The sequence below is a fragment of the Balaenoptera borealis genome (assembly GCF_965194805.1).
Source record: "Balaenoptera borealis genome assembly, chromosome: X".
NCBI classification, from domain to species: Eukaryota; Metazoa; Chordata; class Mammalia; order Artiodactyla; family Balaenopteridae; genus Balaenoptera; species Balaenoptera borealis.
In genome coordinates this window covers 90,192,693-90,214,848 of record NC_138881.1, presented here as the reverse complement: position 1 = coordinate 90,214,848, position 22,156 = coordinate 90,192,693, and the positions used below count along the sequence as shown (strand labels likewise).

The 22,156-nt window shown below is 36.2% G+C and overlaps 1 protein-coding gene across 5 annotated transcripts in view; it reads right to left on the bottom strand.

Annotated features, from left to right (window-relative positions):
- PWWP3B (PWWP domain containing 3B) overlaps positions 1 to 7,268 on the bottom strand; it is a 43,612-nt gene extending 36,344 nt beyond the window's left edge. For 3 of the 5 annotated variants that reach the window (XM_082377182.1, XM_082377181.1, XM_082377183.1), the window contains exon 1: positions 1,359 to 7,268. The gene's annotated coding sequence lies outside the window, so the exon portion shown is untranslated. The remainder of the gene's footprint in view (positions 1 to 1,358) is intronic. The other 2 variants (XM_082377186.1, XM_082377188.1) reach the window with 1 other exon arrangement.
- Between the last annotated feature and the right edge of the window lie 14,888 nt (positions 7,269 to 22,156).

Sequence of the window (22,156 nt, the reverse complement as noted above, 5' to 3'; positions counted from 1 at the left end):
TCCTACATGACTATTCCATAATATGCTTTAAACATTTTTTGAATTATTTCTCAAAGTACATAAAAATATAAATAAGCATCTTCTGCTTGAACCAAAGTCTGTACAATAGTCTAAATATTTGAACTGCAAGAAACGCACAAGCAACCAGATAACCAGCCTTCTCAGATTCACAGAAAAACCCACCTTCAGCTAAAGACAATGGAGTGTGTGCGGGTATCTATTTAAATGTCTGTAACAAAATGGATTTTTCCCTTTCAGCTCCATTATGTGTTTCCAAAAAAAATCTAAAGGTACATAAAATCTAAAGAAGAAAATACTCATCATTCTTTCTCCAACCCCTGAGTTGTTTACTGCTTACATTTGAGTCTAATCCCCTTGATTTTTCCCTCATCATATATATATGTGTGTGTGTATATATGTAATTTCAAATAATGTATTCATATATATGTACATATTAGAATACACTATTTTAAATTACATTTATTCACCAACATATTTGAACACGTTTCCATGTTTCTATATGTTTACACATTTTTTTTTGGCAGGTAGTTTTTTTCCCCCATGTTTTTAAATTCTCATCTCAGTTTTTTTTTTATGCTGACATAGCTACTCATGCTAAGTGAAATGTGGGAAAAGAAGTGGAAAATCTCCTCTCTTTTTTCCTTAGACATTTATTACTAGATATATTGCTGTGTTTTATTACATCAATATAAGTCTATTATTCTTCAGTTTATGATCTTACAAATATTTTTCATATTACAGTACAAATAGGACTATATCATTCTTTTGATAGCTAGGTAGAGATGTAGACAGTGATCGTCCTTTGCACATCCATAAAAAAGCGATCCTCTTAAGACATTGAGTATTCCCTGACAATAAACTAAACTTCTTATTGCCAGAAGTACTTAAATTTGCAGTTATACATTACTTCAGATTATTACTACACAAACTCCACCAAAACAGTAAGATTTGTTGGAAACACAATCAACAACCAAAGTAATATAAAAAGCCAACACTCCAAACTAATAACTTCATTTTTCATTTGGCATTATCACAATCTTTTTTTTGTCAAAGTAAGGAAGATTAATTTTCAAGTTTTGTTTCATCATTTATCTCTGTTACCATTGCTTTTTGACTGAAAGATAAAATGCCCTATTCGAAAGTCAGCTTTTGCAACCTCATGAAGCATTTTTTCCACAGGTGTAATCTGATCACCTCCCCCACTTTTAAAGTGTGTACTTTTAAAATATCTGGAAGGAATACAAAATCCAGATATAATTCCCTCACAGAAACAACGACTCTCACAAAACGACACTCCTTTCCCACGACTCCAAAGCAGCAGTCCCTTCTTTTCTCACCTTAACTGCCAAGTCCCCAGAAATCTCCGAAAATAACTAGCTTTTTACGACAGCCATTACCTCCAAGCTTCTTCTCTTCTCTCTTCGGCGGAGGCTTCCGAAGTCTGTATGTAATGCGGCTCCTCCCCCAAGACTGGCCAGGGCCGGCTCACTTCCAAGCTTCTAGGGGATGCTCCGCCCCCTCCCTGTGATGGGGAAAGCAGGAGGTCCTTCCCTCGTTTAGAAGGAGGAGAACCTCCAAGTTGAACCGAAATACAGTTAAAGGAAAGAAATGTTCATTTTAAAGAACTTTAACGTGTAATGGAAACATATGTCCGTTCAATTTTCTTTTAAACCCCTAGGGTCTGTGATTTCCTGAAAGAAGAAAAGGAGGTAGCAAATCTCTTTTTCATATAATAAAGATGCAGGTAAAATAATCCTTACATATTTTTTTCAGGCTATCTCTCATACTTTATCTCTGGTAAATTTAAGACCTGTTAGTCAAGCTTCACTAAAATGTATGCTAAGTGCCTTGATTGCGATTGTAGTGGATTAATAACTTTATTTTAGGGAGAATTAATTCTTTACAGTTTTGAATCTGAACCTGGAACACAATACAGTATGTCTCTTCTTTCATTCAGGTCTCCTAATACTTCCTTCCTTAGATTATTTCTAGAGAAAAATCCCCCAACAAAATCTGACCAAACCGAAATTGAAAAAAAAAAATCAATCGTAATATCACAATAAGCCACAGTCGAAAATCAACCACAAACTTAGAAATGCTTTTCAATGTATATGATTGGGTAAACAAAAATATCCCTAAACTAGCTGTTATATTTCAATAAGAAAGAAATGCACAACATAGTAGAATCAGACAAAGGGCACTAGCAGACAATTCACAATGTTCTTTCCTACTTGTGATATTTACTTCCCTATAACAAAAGTTCAAGCAGTGCAACTTGTAAGCTCTCTCTGCTTCTTCTAGACCGGAAAGGCCTCTAGGTGATGGACAGTTTGCTTAAATCTGGGTTTCTGTTACTCTCATTTTATTCTCATAATGAGCAATATCCTGCAATTTATTTCCCCCTCTTAATAAAGCTGACATTTTGTTTTCATCTGCTATTCCATTTGTTTTATTGCAATTTGTTCATTATTTTCAAGATATGACAGTTGTAAAGTTTTGTACCCACTAAGTAACCTCAAAATGTTTAATACTGAAAAAAAATGTATAGAAATACATCACTTAGCAAGCAAGAAAATTTTGTTTAAAATACCATATGCTAACGCATATATATGAAATCTAGAAAAATGGTACTGATGAACCTACTGGCAGGGCAGGAATAAAGACACAGATGTAGAGAATGGACTTGAGGACACCGGGAGGGGGAAGGGTAAGCTGGGACGAAGTGAGAGAGTGGCATGGACATATATACACTACCAAACGTAAAAGAGATAGCTAGTGGGAAGCAGCCACATAGAACAGGGATATCAGCTCGGTGCTTTGTGACCACCTAGAGGGGTGGGATAGGGAGGGTGGGAGGGAGACGCAAGAGGGAGGAGATATGGGGATATATGTATATGTATAGCTGATTCACTTTGTTATACAGCAGAAACTAACACAACATTGTAAAGCAATTATACTCCAATAAAGATGTAAAAAAAAAAAGATAGTTTTGTTTAGTTCTAACAGAAGTGAGAGAAAGTGTGGCCAGCTTTTCTTGAGGCTCTTTTAGCATACAAAGCATTTTGATTTCTCCCAGATTAAAGTCTACGTATTTGGTCTTGTAGTGTCTAATATGATTCCTTTTTTAAAAAAATTTTTTTAAATTTAATTTAATTTATTTTTTTATACAGCAGGTTCTTATTAGTCATCAATTTTATACACATCAATGTATACATGTCAATACCAATCGCCCAATTCATCAGACCACCACCCCCATCCCCCCACGGCATTCCCCCCTTGGTGTCCATACATTTGTTCTCTACATCTGTGTCTCAATTTCTGCCCTGCAAACCGGTTCATCTGTACCATTTTTCTAGGTTCCACATATATGCATTAATATATGATATTTGTTTTTCTCTTCCTGACTTACTTCACTCTGTATGACAGTCTCTAGATCCATCCAAGTCTCAACAAATGACCCAATTTCGTTCCTTTTTATGGCTGAGTAATATTCCGTTGTATACATGTACCATACCTTCTTTATCCATTCGTCTGTCGATGGGCATTTAGGATGCTTCCATGACCTGGCTATTGTAAATAGTGCTGCAATGAACATTGGGGTTCATGTCTTTTTGAAATATGGTTTTCTCTGGGTACATGCCCAGTAGTGGGATTGCTGGATCATATGGTAATTCTATTTTTAGTTTTTTGAGGAACCTCCATACTGTTCTCCATAGTGCCTGTATCAATTTACATTCCCACCAACAGTGAAAGAGGGTTCCCTTTTCTCCACACCCTCTCCAGCATTTGTTGTTTGTAGATTTTCTGATGATGCCCATTCTAACTGGTGTGAGGTGATACCTCATTGTCGTTTTGATTTGCAATTCTCTAATAATTGGTGATGTTGAGCAGCTTTTCATGTGCTTCTTGGCCATCTGTATGTCTTCTTTGGAGAAATGTCTATTTAGGTCTTCTGCCCATTTTTGGATTGGGTTGTTTGTTTCTTTAATATTGAGCTGCATGAGCTGTTTATATATTTTGGAAATTAATCCTTTGTCCATTGATTCGTTTGCAAAGATTTTCTTCCATTCTGAGGGTTGTCTTTTCATCTTGTTTATGGTTTCCTTTGCTGTGCAAAAGCTTTGAAGTTTCATTAGGTCCCATTTGTTTATTTTTGTTTTTATTTCCATGACTCTAGAAGGTGGATCAAAAAAGATCTTGCTGTGATTTATGTCAAAGAGTGTTCTTCCTATGTTTTCCTCTAAGAGTTTTATAGTGTCCAGTCTTACATTTAGATGTCTAATCCATTTTGAGTTTATTTTTGTGTATGGTGTTAGGGAGTGTTCTAATTTCATTCTTTTACAGGTAGCTGTCCAGTTTTCCCAGCACCACTTATTGAAGAGACTGTCTATTCTCCATTGTATATCCTTGCCTCCTTTGTCATAGATTAGTTGACCATAGGTGCGTGGGTTTATCGCTGGGCTTTCTATCTTGTTCCATTGATCTATGTTTCTGTTTTTGTGCCAGTACCATATTGTCTTGATTCCTGTAGCTTTGTAGTATAGTCTGAAGTCAGGGAGTCTGATTCCTCCAGCTCCGTTTTTTCCCCCTCAAGACTGCTTTGGCTATTCGGGGTCTTTTGTGTCTCCATACAAATTTTGAGATCTTTTTGTTCTAGTTCTGTAAAAAATGTCATTGGTAATTTGATAGGGATTGCATTGAATCTGTTGATTGCTTTGGGTAGTATAGCCATTTTCACAATATTGATTCTTCCAATCCAAGAACATGGTGTATCTCTCCATCTGCTTGTATCATCTTTAATTTCTTTCATCAGTGTCTTATAGTTTTCTGCATACAGGTCTTTTGTCTCCTTAGGTAGGTTTATTCCTAGATATTTTATTCTTTTTGTTGCAATGGTAAATGGGAGTGTTTCCTTAATTTCTCTTTCAGATTTTTCATCCTTAGTGTATAGGAATGCAAGAGATTTTTGTGCATTAATTTTATATCCTGCAACTTTACCAAATTCATTGATTAGCTCTAGTAGATTTCTGGTGGCATCTTTAGGATTCTCTATGTATAGTATCATGTCATCTGCAAACAGTGACAGTTTTGCTTCTTCTTTTCCAATTTGTATTCCTTTTATTTCTTTTTCTTCTCTGATTGCCGTGGCTAGGACTTCCAAAACTATGTTGAATAATAATGGTGAGAGTGGACATCCTTGTCTTGTTCCTGATCTTAGAGGAAATGCTTTCAGTTTTTCACCATTGAGAATGATGTTTGCTGTGGGTTTGTCATATATGGCCTTTATTATGTTGAGGTAGGTTCCCTCTATGCCCACTTTCTGGAGAGTTTTTATCATAAATGGGCGTTGAATTTTGTCAAAAGCTTTTTCTGCATCTATTGAGATGATCATATGGTTTTTATAAATAATAAAAACCATATGGTTTTTATTATTCAATTTATTAACATGGTGTATCACCTTGATTGATTTGCATATATTGAAGAATCCTTGCACCCCTGGGATAAATCCCACTTGATCATGGTGTATGATCCTCTTAATGTGTTGTTGGATTCTGTTTGCTAGTATTTTGTTGAGGATTTTTGCATGTATATTCATGAGTGATATTGGTCTGTAATTTTCTTTTTTTGTAATATCTTTGTCTGGTTTTGGTATCAGGGCGATGCTGGCCTCATAGAATGAGTTTGGGAGTGTTCCTTCCTCTGCAATTTTTTGGAAGAATTTGAAAAGGATGGGTGTTAGCTCTTCTCTAAATGTTTGATAGAATTCACCTGTGAAGCCATCTGGTCCTGGACTTTTGTTTGTTGGAAGATATTTAATCACAGTTTCAATTTCATTACTTGTAGTTGGTCTGTTCATATTTTCTATTTCATCCTGGTTCAGTCTTGGAAGGGTATACCTTTCTAAGAATTTGTCCATTTCTTCCAGGTTGTCCATTTTATTGGCATAAAGTTGCTTGTAGTAGTCTCTTAGGATGCTTTGTATTTCTGCGGTGTCTGTTGTAACTTCTCCTTTTTCATTTCTAATTTTATTGATTTGAGCCCTCTCCCTCTTTTTCTTGATGAGTCTGGCTTATGGGTTACCAATTTGGTTTATCTTCTCAAAGAACCAGCTTTTAGTTTTATTGATCTTTGCTATCATTTCCTTCATTTCTTTTTCATTTATTTCTCATCTGATCTTTATGATTTCTTTCCTTCTGCTAACTTTGGGGTTTTTTTGTTCTTCTTTCTAGTTCCTTTAGGTGTAAGGTTAGATTGTTTATTTGAGATTTTTCTTGTTTCTTGAGGTAGGCTTGTATAGCTATAAACTTCCCTCTTAGAACTGCTTTTGCTGCATCCCATAGGTTTTGGATCGTCGTGATTTCATTGTCATTTGTCTCTAAGTATTGTTTGATTTCCTCTTTGATTTCTTCATTGACCTCTTGGTTATTTAGTAACGTATTGTTTAGCCTGCATGTGTTTGTGTTTTTTACGTTTTTTCCCCTGTAATTCATTTCTAATCTCATAGCGTTGTGGTCAGAAAAGATGCTTGATATGATATCAATTTTCTTAAATTTACTGAGGCTTGATTTGTGACCCAAGATGTGATCTATCCTGGAGAATGTTCTGTGTGCACTTGAGAAGAAAGTGTAATCTGCTGTTTTTGGATGGAATGTCCTATAAATATCAATTAAATCTATATGGTCTACTGTGTCATTTAAAGCTTCTCTTTCCTTATTTATTTTCATTTTGGATGATCTGTCCATTGGTGTAAGTGAGGTGTTAAAGTCCCCCACTATTACTGTGTTAGTGTCGATTTCCTGTTTTATAGCTGTTAGCAGGTGCCTTATGTATTGAGGTGCTCCTATGTTGGGTGCATATATATTTATAATTGTTATATATTCTTCTTCGTTTGATCCCTTGATCATTATGTAGTGTCCTTCCTTGTCTCTTGTAACATTCTTTATTTTAAAGTCTATTTTATCTGATATGAGTATTGCTACTCCAGCTTTCTTTTGATTTCCATTTTCATGGAATATCTTTTTCCATCCCCTCACTCTCAGTCTGTTTGTGTCTCTACTTCTAAAGTGGGTCTCTTGTAGACAGCATACATATGGGTCTTATTTTTGTGTCCATTCAGTGAGCCTGTGTCTTTTGGTTGGAGCATTTAATCCAGTCATGTTTAAGGTAATTATCAATATGTATGTTCCTATGACCATTTTCTTAATTGTTTTGGGGTTGTTATTGTAGGTGTTTTCCTTCTGTTGTGTTTCCTGCCTAGAGAAGTTCCTTTAGCATTTGTTGTACAGCTGGTTTGGTGGTGCTGAATTCTCTTAGCTTTTGCTTGTCTGTAAAACATTTGATTTCTCTATCAAATCTGAATGAGATCCTTGCCAGGTAGAGTAATCTTGGTTGTAGGTTCTTCCCTTTCATAACTTTAAATATGTCATGCCACTCCATTCTGGCTTGTAGAGTTTCTGCTGAGAAATCAGCTGTTAACCTTATGGGAGTTCCCTTGTATGTTATTTGTCATTTTCTCTTGCTGCTTTCAATAATTTTTCTTTGTTTTTAATTTTTGCCAATTTGATTACTATGTGTCTCAGCATGTTTCTCCTTGGCTTTATCCTGTATGGGACTCGCTGCACTTCCTGGACTTGGGTGGCTATTTCTTTTCCCATGTTAGGGAAGTTTTCCACTATAATCTCTTCAAATATTTTCTTTGGTCCTTTCTCTCTCTCTTCTCCTTCTGGGACCCCTATAATGCGAATGTTGTTGCGTTTAATGTTGTCCCAGAAGTCTCTTAGGCTGTCTTCATTTATTTTCTTTCTTTCTTCTTTTTTCTGTTTCACAGCAGTGAATTCCACCATTCTGTCTTCCAGGTCACTTATCCGTTCTTCTGCCTCAGTTATTCTGCTATTGATTCCTTCTAGTGTGTTTTTCATTTCAGTTATTGTATTGTTCATCTCTGTTTGTTTGTTCTTTAATTCTTCTAGGTGTTTGTTCTTTAATTCTTCTAGATCTTTGTTAAACATTTCTTGCATCTTCTCAATCTTTGCCTCCATTCTTTTTCCGAGGTCCTAGATCATCTTCATTATCATTGTTCTGAATTCTTTTTCTGGAAGGTTGCCTATCTCCACTTCACTTAGTTTTTTTCCTGGGGTTTTATCTTGTTCCTTCATCTGGTACATAGCCCTCTGCCTTTTCATCTTGTCTATCTTTCTGTGAATGTGGTGTTTTTCCCCACAAGCTGCAGGATTGTAGTTCTTCTTGCTCCTGCTGTCTGCTATGGGAAGATTTTTCAAGACCTTGAGATTTGTCAATCACCATCCATAAAATGTTCTTACACTTACTTTTGACAAATATTGCCTAAATCTCTAAGGAAAGGTCATGGTAGGTCCATACATTTGTGTATCTTACCCAGTAAGTTAATCCATGCTCCTATCCTGATATATTCAACTGCTCTACTAAATTAACAAAGCCTGTCAGTATTGTATCTCCCTTCCACACACATGTAAACTTAAGGGTCCCTGTCACAAGCTACAGGTCAATGTTTGGGTATAATGGAAGAGAGTTCCATGAAAGTTAGCCTTAGATCCACAATGAATGGATTGTATAAAGGACTGGAGATTCAAATTTTCTGGTACTATGTTAGTCCAGATGCAAGGGCTTCAAGCAATAAACTGCTGATTGAAGATGAATGGAACAAGAATTAGTTATATGTGACTAAGGGAAGACTAAGTGAAATGAATGAGAAAAATTTGTGATTGTTAGCATTGAGATGTTTTAGGTATTGTGCTTGATATTCTCTATTCAGTCTTTATACCATCAAGTTTTTCTCTTTCTTCTTTTTTAACATTAACTAATGGGGTTTCTCTAGTTGCGATGAGCGGGGGGTTACTCTTCGTTGCGGTGTGCGGGCTTCTCATTGTGGTGGCTTCTCTTGTTGCAGAGCACAGGCTCTAGGCTCGTGGGCTTCAGTAGTTGTGGCTCGCGGGCTCTAGAGCACAGGTTCAGTAGTTGTGGCACATGGGATTAGTTGCTCTGCAGCATGTGGGATCTTCCTGGACCAGGGCTTGAACCCTTGTCCCCTACATTGGCAGGCAGATTCTTAACCACTGCACCACCAGGGAAGTCCCTCTCTTTCTTCTCTTTCTTCTCTTTTTTCTTTTCTTCCTCCTCCTCCTTTTAAATTCTACCTCCCCAAATCATAGGGTAACAGAAATATCTCACCCTTCAAGTGGCATGCAATTCAAGTGATTCCCCCTGCCCCCCGCCAACAAAATCCACAGAGAATATATTATGGTGTAGTTCATGTCATCAAATTTTAGGATGCAACAGATTAATTTCTTCAGAATATTACAGGATAGAGCATAGCCCATTAGAATTCAGAAACACATAAAATTTCGTATGTGTTTATATTATGACATTTTAATGTGAAAGCAGACTGTAAATATGAATATTCAGGGGAATAAAAAAACTTAGAGATGATAACTCTAGATACCTAGAAGACTGTTCAAAATCCCGCTCTTTAGCATTTGTATATTGCCAGGGAGGCATATGGCAAAATGGTTACATGTTTGATATTTTCAATATGATGGCAGTCTGACAGACATTAATTTATTTCTCAGCTCTGCCACTTATTAGTTGTGTAATCTTAAATAAATTCCTTAACTTCTGTGTGCCTCAATTTCTTTATCTATAAAATGTGTATAATCTTAATATCTATTTTTAGAGTTGACAAAATTAATTGAAACAATACTGTAGTTCAACAGAAATCAAATCAAATTTGTAACTGTAACCACACTGGAAATATTACATTTGAAGGTAAAATCACCTAATCAGAATTGACAAAACTACTACCAAGAAACAAGGATTATACTTGATAACAATGCCTAAAAAGACCTCCCAGGGAACTGTCTGGTACTTGCTCTGTTGCTCAAAGAGTCCCTGCCTCACAGGTAGTAAATAATATCGCTTTTCTGTCAGGTCAGCAACCTTAGAAATTTGGGTCGATCTCTGGAAATGTGGGGTTGCTGCACAGTAATAAGTATGCAAACAAATATAGGTGAATTTCTTGGTCCTTGTTCACTAACTTTGCGTAAGTTCATGAAAATGGGAAAGGGCATTTCTGAAGTAATAGGAACTATTTAAAACAGAGCTTTGAATTCCTTTCATAATCTTCCAACAAAAGTTATCAGGCCTTGGTAGTTCCTCTCCATAAAAGTTGTTAGCTATATAACTAGGAGGCATGTGTATGTTTAGTAATGTTACCAAACCAGACTTGGGTCCATTTGCCTGGGCACAGTAAAGCCAATCTACTGACACCAGGTTGTGGTTAAGGAAAGTACAGCATTTATTGCAGGGCACCAAGAAAAGAAAACGCGCATCTCATACTCAAAAGACCCAAACTCCTCAATGCCATTCAGGGAAGGGTGTTTAAAGGCAGTGTTAAGGAGGGGGCTACAGGGTGCTTGATCAGCTCATGCATAATTCTCAGATTGGTTGGCATAAAGGTTAAGTTTCAGGCATCACCAATCTTCTGTTTTCAACCTGTCTGGGGTCTATGTGCTTGTGGTCAGCAGTTTTCATCTGGTGGGGGTCTGCTTCTTGTAAAAACAATGTAGGAATGTGTGTCAGGCCTGTATCTATATCTTTCAGGGAACTGGGAGTTCAGTGATTCTGCTATGTGGTGGATTTATAGTCTAAATTGTTACCAGTTTCCCAACCAAAAAGCTATTCTTTGTTTCTACATCTTCACATTTCCTAATCATTAACTCTTGAGCCAGCCTTTCCAGACTCAGGGGAGGCCTGGGAGACTAAAGCCAAAGTCTTTTGCTTCAGAAGACAGGGACACTGGGGCTTGTATATTGTTTCAATACCCCCTTTTCTTTGATACTCCTCAATCTTGAGGGGAACAGGCTCTGGAGAAGAAAGGAAATAAAGTTTTGGATAGAGACGTTAATCATAAACTCAGCTTTAGGGGGACTCAGTTTCAGTAACATTCTTGGTGCACTTATGTAAATATACCAGGTTATATAGAAAAAGAACACACTCTAAAAGCCCAGATTCATAGAAAAAAGTAATTTTTTACCATTAAGATTGATTTACTTTGGAATTATATGGAAATTCTTCCTAGATGTTGAAGTTGAATTAAAGCAATAATATCAATGTAAGTACAAATCTTACTGATGATCATGATTGTAATAATAGTGTATAAAGTAAACCTGTGTTCAATTTTTGCTAAATTCAAAAATTGTAAAAAATGATTAATCTAACAGTAAGTTAAAATGAGAATGAGTATTGCTTTTTGGAGGAGGAAACCAAAAGTAGTGATAGTCACAGAAAAAACAATTATCCCCAAACTAAGAAATGGGCAAACTTTATATTCTGTATCTTCATTTCAGCTTGAGAAAAAACCCACTGGCACTAACTTATTTTTTGGTATGCTGTTTCCAATCTCTGTTGAATTTGTTTCATGCTTTCCTGATAGATGTCCCTATTACTCACTATTGCTGGAGGATGAAAACTTAATCCCAATCTTAGGCAGATATATTCAGAACATTTGCTGCATAAATGCTCTTTTTTTTTTATCTTCTGACTGATAGTCAGCATGTACCATATTGCTACAAGCTTGCTTTGTAACAACTGGCAAGGACATTATGTGTTTAAGACTTTGTGAAAGGAAACTTGAATTACTATAAAAAACTACTTGTATTTATGTATGTATTCATAGTCTCCAATTTTGTAACCATTCCATTTCAATGTCCTTTCAGAACTGGCACATTCTCTTCTAAATGTTTTTGTTATCTTGCTGCTTCCCTTATTAGTGAGTTAATAAATTTTGACACTTTAGAGATAAATTTATCTAAAGCAGATTTTTTCTCAGATGATATACAAAGCATGTTAACAATCCCTAAGTCATTGGCCTTGACCAATATACAAGACTGGCTATGAACAAACAGCATGATCATAAGCACGCATACGGGCTAAATGTCAGCTCATCTTAAGTGCAAGAGCAGGAGAAAAGAATTTACTGGAGTTGAGCGCTCACACACAGAGAAAGGCAAGCTAATCAGTAAGTCACTGCCATCGCCAAAGGGGGCTGAGAAATCTCTGGTGAAATGTGTGTGAATATGGCAGTGAGGGAAAAAGTGCTTCCAGTGCAGAGAAATGAAGTCCCACAGAGAATCCTCTGACCTATGACCTCTTGGAATACAAATTTGAGTTTGCTCCATTTGGAGATTTTGTGTTCCTGAGTCAATACTAAAACTTAGACACTGCCAATGGCTAATGATACTATGAGTTAGACCACTTAGGGTGATACTACAGTAAATTAAAAGAAAATTAAGTAAGGGTGATGAAGAATTGACAACTACATTATCACATTACACAGGTAATTAAAAAAATAACACCAGCTCTTGCCACACTCTGAGATCACAGGTTACAGTTGCAGTGTGACACAACTCTTCTTGGGATTAACACCATAAAGCAGGTCCCTTTCTGGTCTTTCTTGAGAACTCTAAAGCAAGAAGGAGCCATCTTACTCTCTAGGGGGCCCATAAAAGAAGGATTAGGCTGGACCAGAATTATTCCTGTATTTACTTTGAATAGAGGTTATCCTCATTTTCTAGTGAGAAATGATAGGTAGATAGATAGATAGATAGATAGTTGTTCACAAGGTCCACTGTTTAGTCTGTATAAATTGTCAGGGAAGTGCATGCCAGGATTTTTATATATTTGATATTCTCAATATGACAGGCAATCTGATAGATATGAATTTATTCCCCATATTGCCACTTATTAGTCATGTGATCTTATGTAAATTATTTAATGTCTATATACCTCAGTTTTTTGAGTGCATAAGTATAAAATTAGAGAAATCTTAATAACTATCTCTAGAGTTGATAGAAGTAATCAAAAGAATACTGTAGTGCAATTGAAATGAAAATATCTGAGAATTTCCAGGAAACTTGTGAAAAAGAAGTTTAAGTATGGAAGACTAACAACACGGTATATGAAGCCATATAAACAAAGTAATAATGTTTAAAAATGTTTAGTACTAACCTATGTAGGTGTGTATCAAGAGGTTAAAGAAGGCATAGCAAGAATAGGAGTAAGGAAAAAAGAAGCCCAAATGAACCACAAAGTATCTGAAGGTACACATGGTCCATTAATGTAGGTGAATATGGATGAGAAATATAGCATGGATTCTCTATGCTCTGGAAAAATCCTTGGGGCATTGGTCTGTGTTTAATTCCTGATTCTCTTCTGAAGCAGTGGTTTTAATCAGACTCTTTTGTTTTAGGATTACTAATTGTTCTCACCTTTGGGGCCCTTGTCTTTTCCTCCTAAAACTCCAAGGGGGCTTGAAAACTTGTTTTGAATGGGCAATATTTGAACATACTGGATTAAGGACAGGGCAGAGAAGAAAAATCAGCAAAGGAATGTCTTATGTCAAAGAAGGAATCTTGTCAATGAGAATGCAGTAGAGATATAAGAATGAAGAGAAAAAAATGGGGATCATACAGAGGAGGCCTCATGCATGGAATCTACTTGAAAGAAAAGAACTATAAGAGTACTATCATAATACCCCAAGACCAACATATTCTCATTGTTATTTTATTTTAAGGTGTAAGTATGTGTGTCTGTATTCATGTGTGTGAGAGAGAGCAACACTGATGTTACAGAAATCTGCATGCTTGAAGTCACCTGCTACTTTCATCATCAGAGCCAAAGCACATGAGTGCCCTGAAGCTATGCGGATCAGAGCAGACAAGTGCTATGTCAACAAGGCTTCTGGAACTCCCACTGCTACAGTTAGAGCCAGAGCCTGGAGCACACTGCTGCCTAGGCTGCCAGAGCATCTGTGACTTACCTGCACAACTGGGCCCTTTCTGCCTGAGGAGGAATCAAGGAAAGATAGGGGAAGGGGAAGAAAGGGAAGGGAAGGAAAGAAAAGAAAGAGAAGAAAAGTGAAGAGAATAAAGGGAAGGGAAGGAAAGAGAAGAAAGAGAAGAAAAATGAAGAGAAGAAAAGAAAAAGAAAAGAAGGAAAGAAAGAAAAGAACAAAAAAGAAAAATGGCTTCTCTCTTTCTCCCACTTTCTAATCTCCTGATAGTGCCTCCCATTGACAGAACCTAATAGACACCAAGCTGGAAATGGGATCTGGGGAAAGTAGTCAATGGGTTTTTATCACCAATAATATGGAAGGATGGGAAAGGTACAATAGGTACAGTAGGAATATAGTGTCTATTGCCAGTATTTTTCTGTAAAATAATTACACATGCTTATAGAAAATACAAAAATACAGAAATACAAGAAGGTATATATATATATATACTGTCTAGTATAACACACCAGAGGTACTCACTGTTAATGTCTGTAGTTTTATCTTTCATAAATTTTCACACATATGCCTGTGAATGCTATTTGAAATTAGGATTATTGTATTCGACAAAATACTTGAACACTTTCATACCAAAAATATTTTTTCATCATTTAAAAGATAATTTTAACAAGATAGTCCCTATGTTTTAAAAATGTTATATCATTTTTCTGATAACAAATATAATGCATGTTTTTAAAGAAAATGTGAACAGTACAGAATTGTATAATATAGAAGTTGATATGGTCCTGTATCTCTACCACCCCCACCTCCTGCCTGCCTACCCAGATATACTCTGTTAATTACTGCCATATATTTCCAGATTTTTTACATATTATGCACACGCATGTATTCTATTACTTTAAAAATGAGGCCATGGAATACATGCAATTCTGCATCTTACTTTTTTTTAAACGTAACATGATATGTTTCCATATTACTACATATACCAACTCATTCTTTTCAGCAATTACATATTGTAGTATCTAGTGTATAGATCCTCTTACTTAGTGTTTCATAACCTGCTTTTTATTATACAACTTTATTGAGGTATAACTGACATATAATAAACTGCATATATATAAATTTTTATAATTAATGTTTTGATGTATGTATGCACCAATGAAATTATCACTACAATCAATATAATTAATATATCTATCAACCCCCCAAATTTCCCTGCACTGCTTTGTTCTGCCCCTTTCCCACTCAGTCCGCAGTCAGCCACTGAGCTGCTTTCTGTCACTATAAACTTGTTTGTTTGCTTTATTCTAGAATTTTATGTACATGCACTTATACAGTAGCAATCTTTTTTATGTCTTTTACTCAGAATAATTATTTTGAGATTTATCCTTGTTGTATGTATCAACACTTTATTCCTTTTTATTACTGTTATTTTTATTGCTGATTAGTATTCCATTGAATGGATGTACAACAATTTGTTTATTTTTTCATCTATTAATAGGTATTTGGATTGTTTCCAGTTTTTGGCTATTAAAAATAAAGCTGCTATTCCTGCACAAGTCTGTATGGACACATGCTAGTTTTTTCTTTTTGGTAGATACTTAGGAGTGAAATGGCTAGATTATATGGTAGGTGTATTTTAACATTTTAGGAAACTGTCAAACTGTTTTCCAAAGTGATTGTACCATTTTACTATCCCATCTGAAGTGTATGAGAGTTCAGTCCTTCACATCTTCAGCAACATTTGGTATACACGTTTTTTCAGCCACTCTATTACATGTTCAGTGGTTTTGATTTATTCTTCCTTAACTACTAATGATATTCAGCATCCTTCATATGCTTATTTGCCATCTGTAAACCTTCCTTGGTGAAGTGTTGATTCAAATCTTTGCCTGTTTTTCTTTTCTAATTGGATTGTTTGTTTTTCAGAGCTCTTTATATATTCTGGATGGAAGTCCTTTGTGGGATATCTTCTTTTCAAATATTTTCTCACAGTCTGACTTGTCTTTTTGTTCTCTTAGAGTAATGTCTTTCAAAGACCATAATTTAAAATTTTTGATGAAGTCTGATTTGTCAATTTTTTCTCATATGGATTGTACTTTGATGTCATATCTAAGTAATCTTTGTCTAACTGAAGGTCACAAAAGTTTTCTTCTATGTTTTCCTTTAAATTTTTTATAGTTTTAGGTTTCAAGTTTAGTTCTATGATCTATTTTAAGTCAATTTTTGTACCTAGTGTGAGTTTTAGATCCAGTTCATTTTTTAAAAAAATGTGATATTCAATTGCTCCAGCCTCATTTGTAGAAAAGACTAACCTTTCTCCACAGAATTGCCTTGGCACCTTTGTAAAGTATCAGTTGTCCAGGTATGTGTAATCTGCTCCTGGACTCTCTCTTCTATCCCACTGTTCTATATGTTTATCTTTTTAAATTTTTTTTTTTTATTTTTTAACTTTTTATTTTATATTGGAGTATAGTTGATTAACAATGTTGTGTTAGTTTCAGGTGTACAACAAAATGATTCGGTTATACATATACATGCATCTATTCTTTTTAAAATTCTTTTCCCAATTAGATTGTTACAGAATATTGAGCAGAGCTCCCTGTGCTATACAGTAGGTCCTTGTTGGTTATCCTTTTTTTTTTTTCGGTTCCATTTGTTTTTTTTTAAAACATCTTTATTGGAGTATAATTGCTTTACAATGGTGTGTTAGTTTCTACTTTATAACAAAGTGAATCCGTTATACATATACATATGTCCCCATATCTCTTCCCTCTTGCATCTCCCTCCCTCTCACCCTCCCTATCCCACCCCTCTAGGTGGTCACAAAGCACCGAGCTGATCTCCCTGTGCTATGCGGTTGCTTCCCGCTAGCTATCTATTTTACGTTTGGTAGTGTATATATGTATACACTCTCTCATGCCACTCTCTCACTTTGGCACAGCTTACCATTCCCCCTCCCCATATCCTCAAGTCCATTCTCTAGTAGCTCTGCGTCTTTATTCCCATACTGCCCCTAGGATCTTCATGCACTTTTTTTTCCCCTTAGATTCCATATATATGTGTTAGCATACTGTATTTGTTTTTCTCTTTCTGACTTACTTCACTCTGTATGACAGACTCTAACTCCATCCACCTCACTACAAATAACTCAATTTTGTTTCTTTTTATGGCTGAGTAATATTCCATTGTATATATGTGCCACATCTTCTTAATCCATTCATCCGATGACGGACACTTAGGTTGCTTCCATGTCCTGGCTATTGTAAATAGAGCTGCAATGAACATTTTGGTACATGACGCTTTTTGAATTATGGTTTTCTCAGGGTATATGCCCAGTAGTGGTATTGCTGGGTCGTATGGGAGTTCTATTTTTAGTTTATTAAGGAACCTCCATACTGTTCTCCATAGTGGCTGTATCAATGTACGTTCCCACCAACAGTGCAAGAGGGTTCCCTTTTCTCCACATCCTCTCCAGCATTTATTGTTTCTAGATTTTTTGATGATGGCCATTCTGAACGGTGTGAGATGATATCTCATTGTAGTTTTGATTTGCATTTCTCTAATGATTAATGATGTTGAGCATTCTTTCATGTGTCTGTTGGCAATGTGTATATCTTCTTTGGAGAAATGTCTATTTAGATCTTCTGCCCATTTTTGGATTGGGTTGTTTGTTTTTTTGTTATTGAGCTGCATGAGCTGCTTGTAAATTTTGGAGATTAATCCTTCGTCAGGTGCTTCATTTGCAAATATTTTCTCCCATTCTGAGGGTTGTCTTTTCGTCTTGTTTATGGTTTCCTTTGCTGTGCAAAAGCTTTTAAGTTTCATTAGGTCCCATTTGTTTATTAGTGTTTTTATTACCATTTCTCTAGGAGCTGGGTCAAAAAGGATCTTGTTGTGATTTATGTCATAGAGTGTTCTGCCTATGTTTTCCTCTAAGAGTTTGATAGTGTCTGGACTTACATTTAGGCCTTTAATCCATTTTGAGTTTATTTTTGTGTATGGTGTTAGGGAGTGTTCTAATTTCATTCTTTTACATTTAGCTGTCCAGTTTTCCCAGGACCACTTATTGAAGAGGCTGTCTTTTCTCCACTGTATATGCTTGCCTCCTTTATCAAATATAAGGTGACCATATGTGCGTGGGTTTATCTCTGGGCTTTCTATCCTGTTCCATTGATCTATATTTCTGTTTTTGTGCCAGTACCATACTGTCTTGATTACTGTAGCTTTGTAGTATAGTCTGAAGTCAGGGAGCCTGATTCCTCCAGCTCCATTTTTCTTTCTCAAGATTGCTTTGGCTATTCGGGGTGTATTGTGTTTCCATACAAATTGTGAAATTTTTTGTTCTAGTTCTGTGAAAAATGCCAGTGATTATTTGATAGGCATTACATTGAATCTGTAGATTGCTTTGGGTAGTAGAGTCATTTTCACAATGTTGATTCTTCCAATCCAAGAACATGGTATATCTCTCCATCTATTTGTATCATCTTTAATTTCTTTCATCAGTGTCTTATAATTTTCTGCATAAAGGTCTTTTGTCTCCTTAGGTAGGTTTATTCCTAGATATTTTATTCTTTTTGTTGCAATGGTAAATGGGAGTGTCTTCTTAATTTCACTTTCAGATTTTTCATCATTAGTGTATAGGAATGCAAGAGATTTCTGTGCATTCATTTTGTATCCTGCTACTTTACCAAATTCATTGATTTGCTCTAGTAGTTTTCTGGTAGCATCTTTAGGATTCTCTATGTATAGTATCATGTCATCTGCAAACAGTGACAGCTTTACTTCTTCTTTTCCTATTTGGATTCCTTTTTATTTCTTTTTCTTCTCTGATTGCTGTGGCTAAAACTTCCAAGACTATGTTGAATAACAGTTGTGAGAGTTGGCAACCTTGTCTTGTTCCTGATCTTAGTGGAAATGGTTTCAGTTTTTCACCAGTGAGGACGATGTTGGCTGTGAGTTTGTCATATATGGTCTTTATTATGTTGAGGGAAGTTCCCTCTACGCCTACTTTCTGCAGGGCTTTAATCATAAATGGGTGTTGAATTTTGTTGAAAGCTTTCTCTGCATGTATTGAGATGATCATATGGTTTTTCTCCTTCAATTTGTTAATATGGTGTATCACGTTGATTGATTCGTGTATATTGAAGAATGCTTGCATTCCGGGAATAAACCCCACTTGATCATGGTGTATGATCCTTTTAATGTGCTGTTGGATTCTGTTTGCTAGCATTTTGTTGAGGATTTTTGCATCTATGTTCATCAGTGATATTGGCCTGTAGCTTTCTTTCTTTGTGACATCTTTGTCTGGTTTTGGTATCAGGGTGATGGTGGCCTCGTAGAAGGAGTTTGGGAGTGTTCCTTCCTCTGCAATTTTTTGGAAGAGTTTGAGAAGGATAGGTGTTAGCTCTTCCCTACATGTTTGGTAGAGTTCACTTCTGAAGCCATCTAGTCCTGGGCTTTTGTTTGTTGGAAGATTTTTAATCACAGTTTCAATTTCAGTGCTTGTGATTAGTCAGTTCATATTTTCTATTTCATCCTGGTTCAGCCTCGGCAGGTTGTACATTTCTAAGAATTTGTCCATTTCTTCCAGGTTGTGCATTTTATTGGCATAGAGTTGCTTGTAGTAATCTCTCATTATCGTTTGTATTTCTGCAGTGTCTGTTGTTACTTCTTCTTTTTCATTTCTAATTCTATTGATTTGAGTCTTCTCCCATTTTTTCTTGATGAGTCTGGCTAATGGTTTATCAATTTTGTTTCTCTTCTCAAAGAACCAGCTTTTAGTTTTATTGATCTTTGCTATCATTTCCTCCATTTCTTTTTCATTTATTTCTGATCTGATCTTTATGATTTCTTTCCTTCTGCTAACTTTGGGGTTTTTTTGTTCTTCTTTCTCTAATTGCTTTAGGTGCAAGGTTACGTTTTTTATTTGAGATGTTTCCTGTTTCTTAAGGTAGGATTGTATTGCTATAAACTTCCCTCTTAGAACTGCTTTTGCTGCATCCCATAGGTTTTGGGTAGTCGTGTCTCCATTGTCATTTGTTTCTAGGTGTTTTTTGATTTCCCCTTTGATTTCTTCAGTGATCACTTGGTTATTAAATAGTGTATTGTTTAGCCTCCATGTGTTTGTATTTTTTACAGATCTTTTCCTGTAATTGATATCTAGTCTCATAGCATTGTGGTTGGAAAAGATACTTGATATGATTTCAATTTTCTTAAATTTACCATGGCTTGATTTGTGACCCAAGATATGGTCTATCCTGGAGAATGTTCCGTGAGAACTTGAGAAAAATGTGTATTCTGTTGTTTTTGGGTGGAATGTCCTATAAATATCAATTAAGTCCATCTTGTTTAATGTATCATTTAAAGCTTGTGTTTCCTTATTTATTTTCATTTTGGATGATCTGTCTATTGGTGAAAGTGGGGTGTTAAAGTCCCCTACTATGATTGTGTTATTGTCGATTTCCCCTTTTACGGCTGTTAGTATTTGCCTTATGTATTGAGGTGCTCCTCTGTTGGGTGCATAAATATTTACAATTGCTATATCTTCTTCTTGGATTGATCCCTTGATCATTATGTAGTGTCCTTCTTTGTCTCCTGTAATAGTCTTTATTTTAAAGTCTATTTTTTCTGATATGAGAATTGCTACTCCAGCTTTCTTTTGATTTCCATTTGCATGGAATATCTTTTTCCATCCCCTCACTGTCAGTCTATATGTGTCCCTAGGTCTGAAGTGGGTCTCTTGTAGACAGCATATAGACATGTCTTGTTTTTGTATCCATTCAGCCAGTCTGTGTCTTTTGGTGGGAGCATTTAATCCATTTACATTTAAGGCAATTATCGATATGTATGTTCCTATTCCCATTTTCTTAAATGTTTTGGGTTTGTTATTGTAGGTGTTTTCCTTCTCTTGTGTTTCTTGCCTAGAGAAGTTCCTTTAGCATTTGTTGTAAAGCTGGTTTGGTGGTGCTGAACTCTCTCAGCTCTTGCTTGTCTGTAAAGGTTTTAATTTCTCCTTCAAATCTGAATGAGATCCTTGCTGGGTAGAGTAATCTTGGTTGTAGGTTTTTCTCCTTCATGACTTTAAATATGTCCTGCCACTCCCTTCTGGCTTGCAGAGTTTCTGCTGAAAGATCAGTTGTTAACCTTATGGGGATTCCCTTGTGTGTTATTTGTTGTTTTTCCCTTGCTGCTTTTAATATGTTTTCTTTATATTTCATTTTTGATAGTTTGATTAATATTTGTCTTGGTGTGTTTCTCCTTGGATTTATCTTGTATGGGACTCTCTGTGCTTCCAGGACTTGATTAACTATTTCCTTTCCCATATTAGGGAAGTTTTCAACTATAATCTCTTCAAATATTTTCTCAGTCCCTTTCCTTTTCTCTTCTTCTTCTGGGACCCCTATAATTTGAATGTTGGTGCGTTTAATGTTGTCCCAGAGGTCTCTGAGACTGTCCTCAGTTCTTTTCATTCTTTTTCTTTTTTTAAAAATTATTTATTTATTTATTTATTTATTTTTGGCTGTGTTGGGTCTTCGTTTCTGTGCGAGGGCTTTCTCTAGTTGCGGCAAGCGGGGACCTCTCACTATCATGGCCTTTCTTGTTGCAGAGCACAAGCTCCAGACGCACAGGCTCAGTAGTTGTGGCTCACGGGCCTAGTTGCTCTGCGGCATGTGGGATCTTCCCAGACCAGGGCTTGAACCCGTGTGCCCTGCATTGGCAGGCAGATTCTCAACCACTGTGCCACTAGGGAAGCCCATTCTTTTTTCTTTATTCTGCTCTGCAGTAGTTATTTCCACTATTTTATCTTCCAGGTCACTTATGCGTTCTTCTGCCTCAGTTATTCTGCTATTGATCCCTTGTAGAGTATTTTTAATTTCATTTATTGTGTTGTTCATCGTTGCTTGTTTCCTCTTTAGTTCTTCTAGGTCCTTGTTAAATGTTTCTTGCATTTTGTCTATTCTAGTTCCAAGATTTTGGTTCATCTTTACTATCATTACTCTGAATTCTTTTTCAGGTAGACTGCCTATTTCCTCTTCATTTGTTAGGTCTGGTGGGTTTTTGCCTTGCTCCTTCATCTGCTGTTGATTTCTCTGACTTCTCGTTTTGCTTAGCTTACTGTGTTTGAGGTCTCCTTTTTGCAGGCTGCAGGTTCGTAGTTCCCGTTGTTTTTGGTGTCTGTCCCCAGTGGCTACTTTGGTTCAGTGGGTTTTGTAGGCTTCCTGGTGGAGGGGACTAGTGCCTGTGTTCTGGTCGATGAGGCTGGATATTGTATTTCTGGTTGGCAGGTCCACGTCCAGTGGTGTGCTT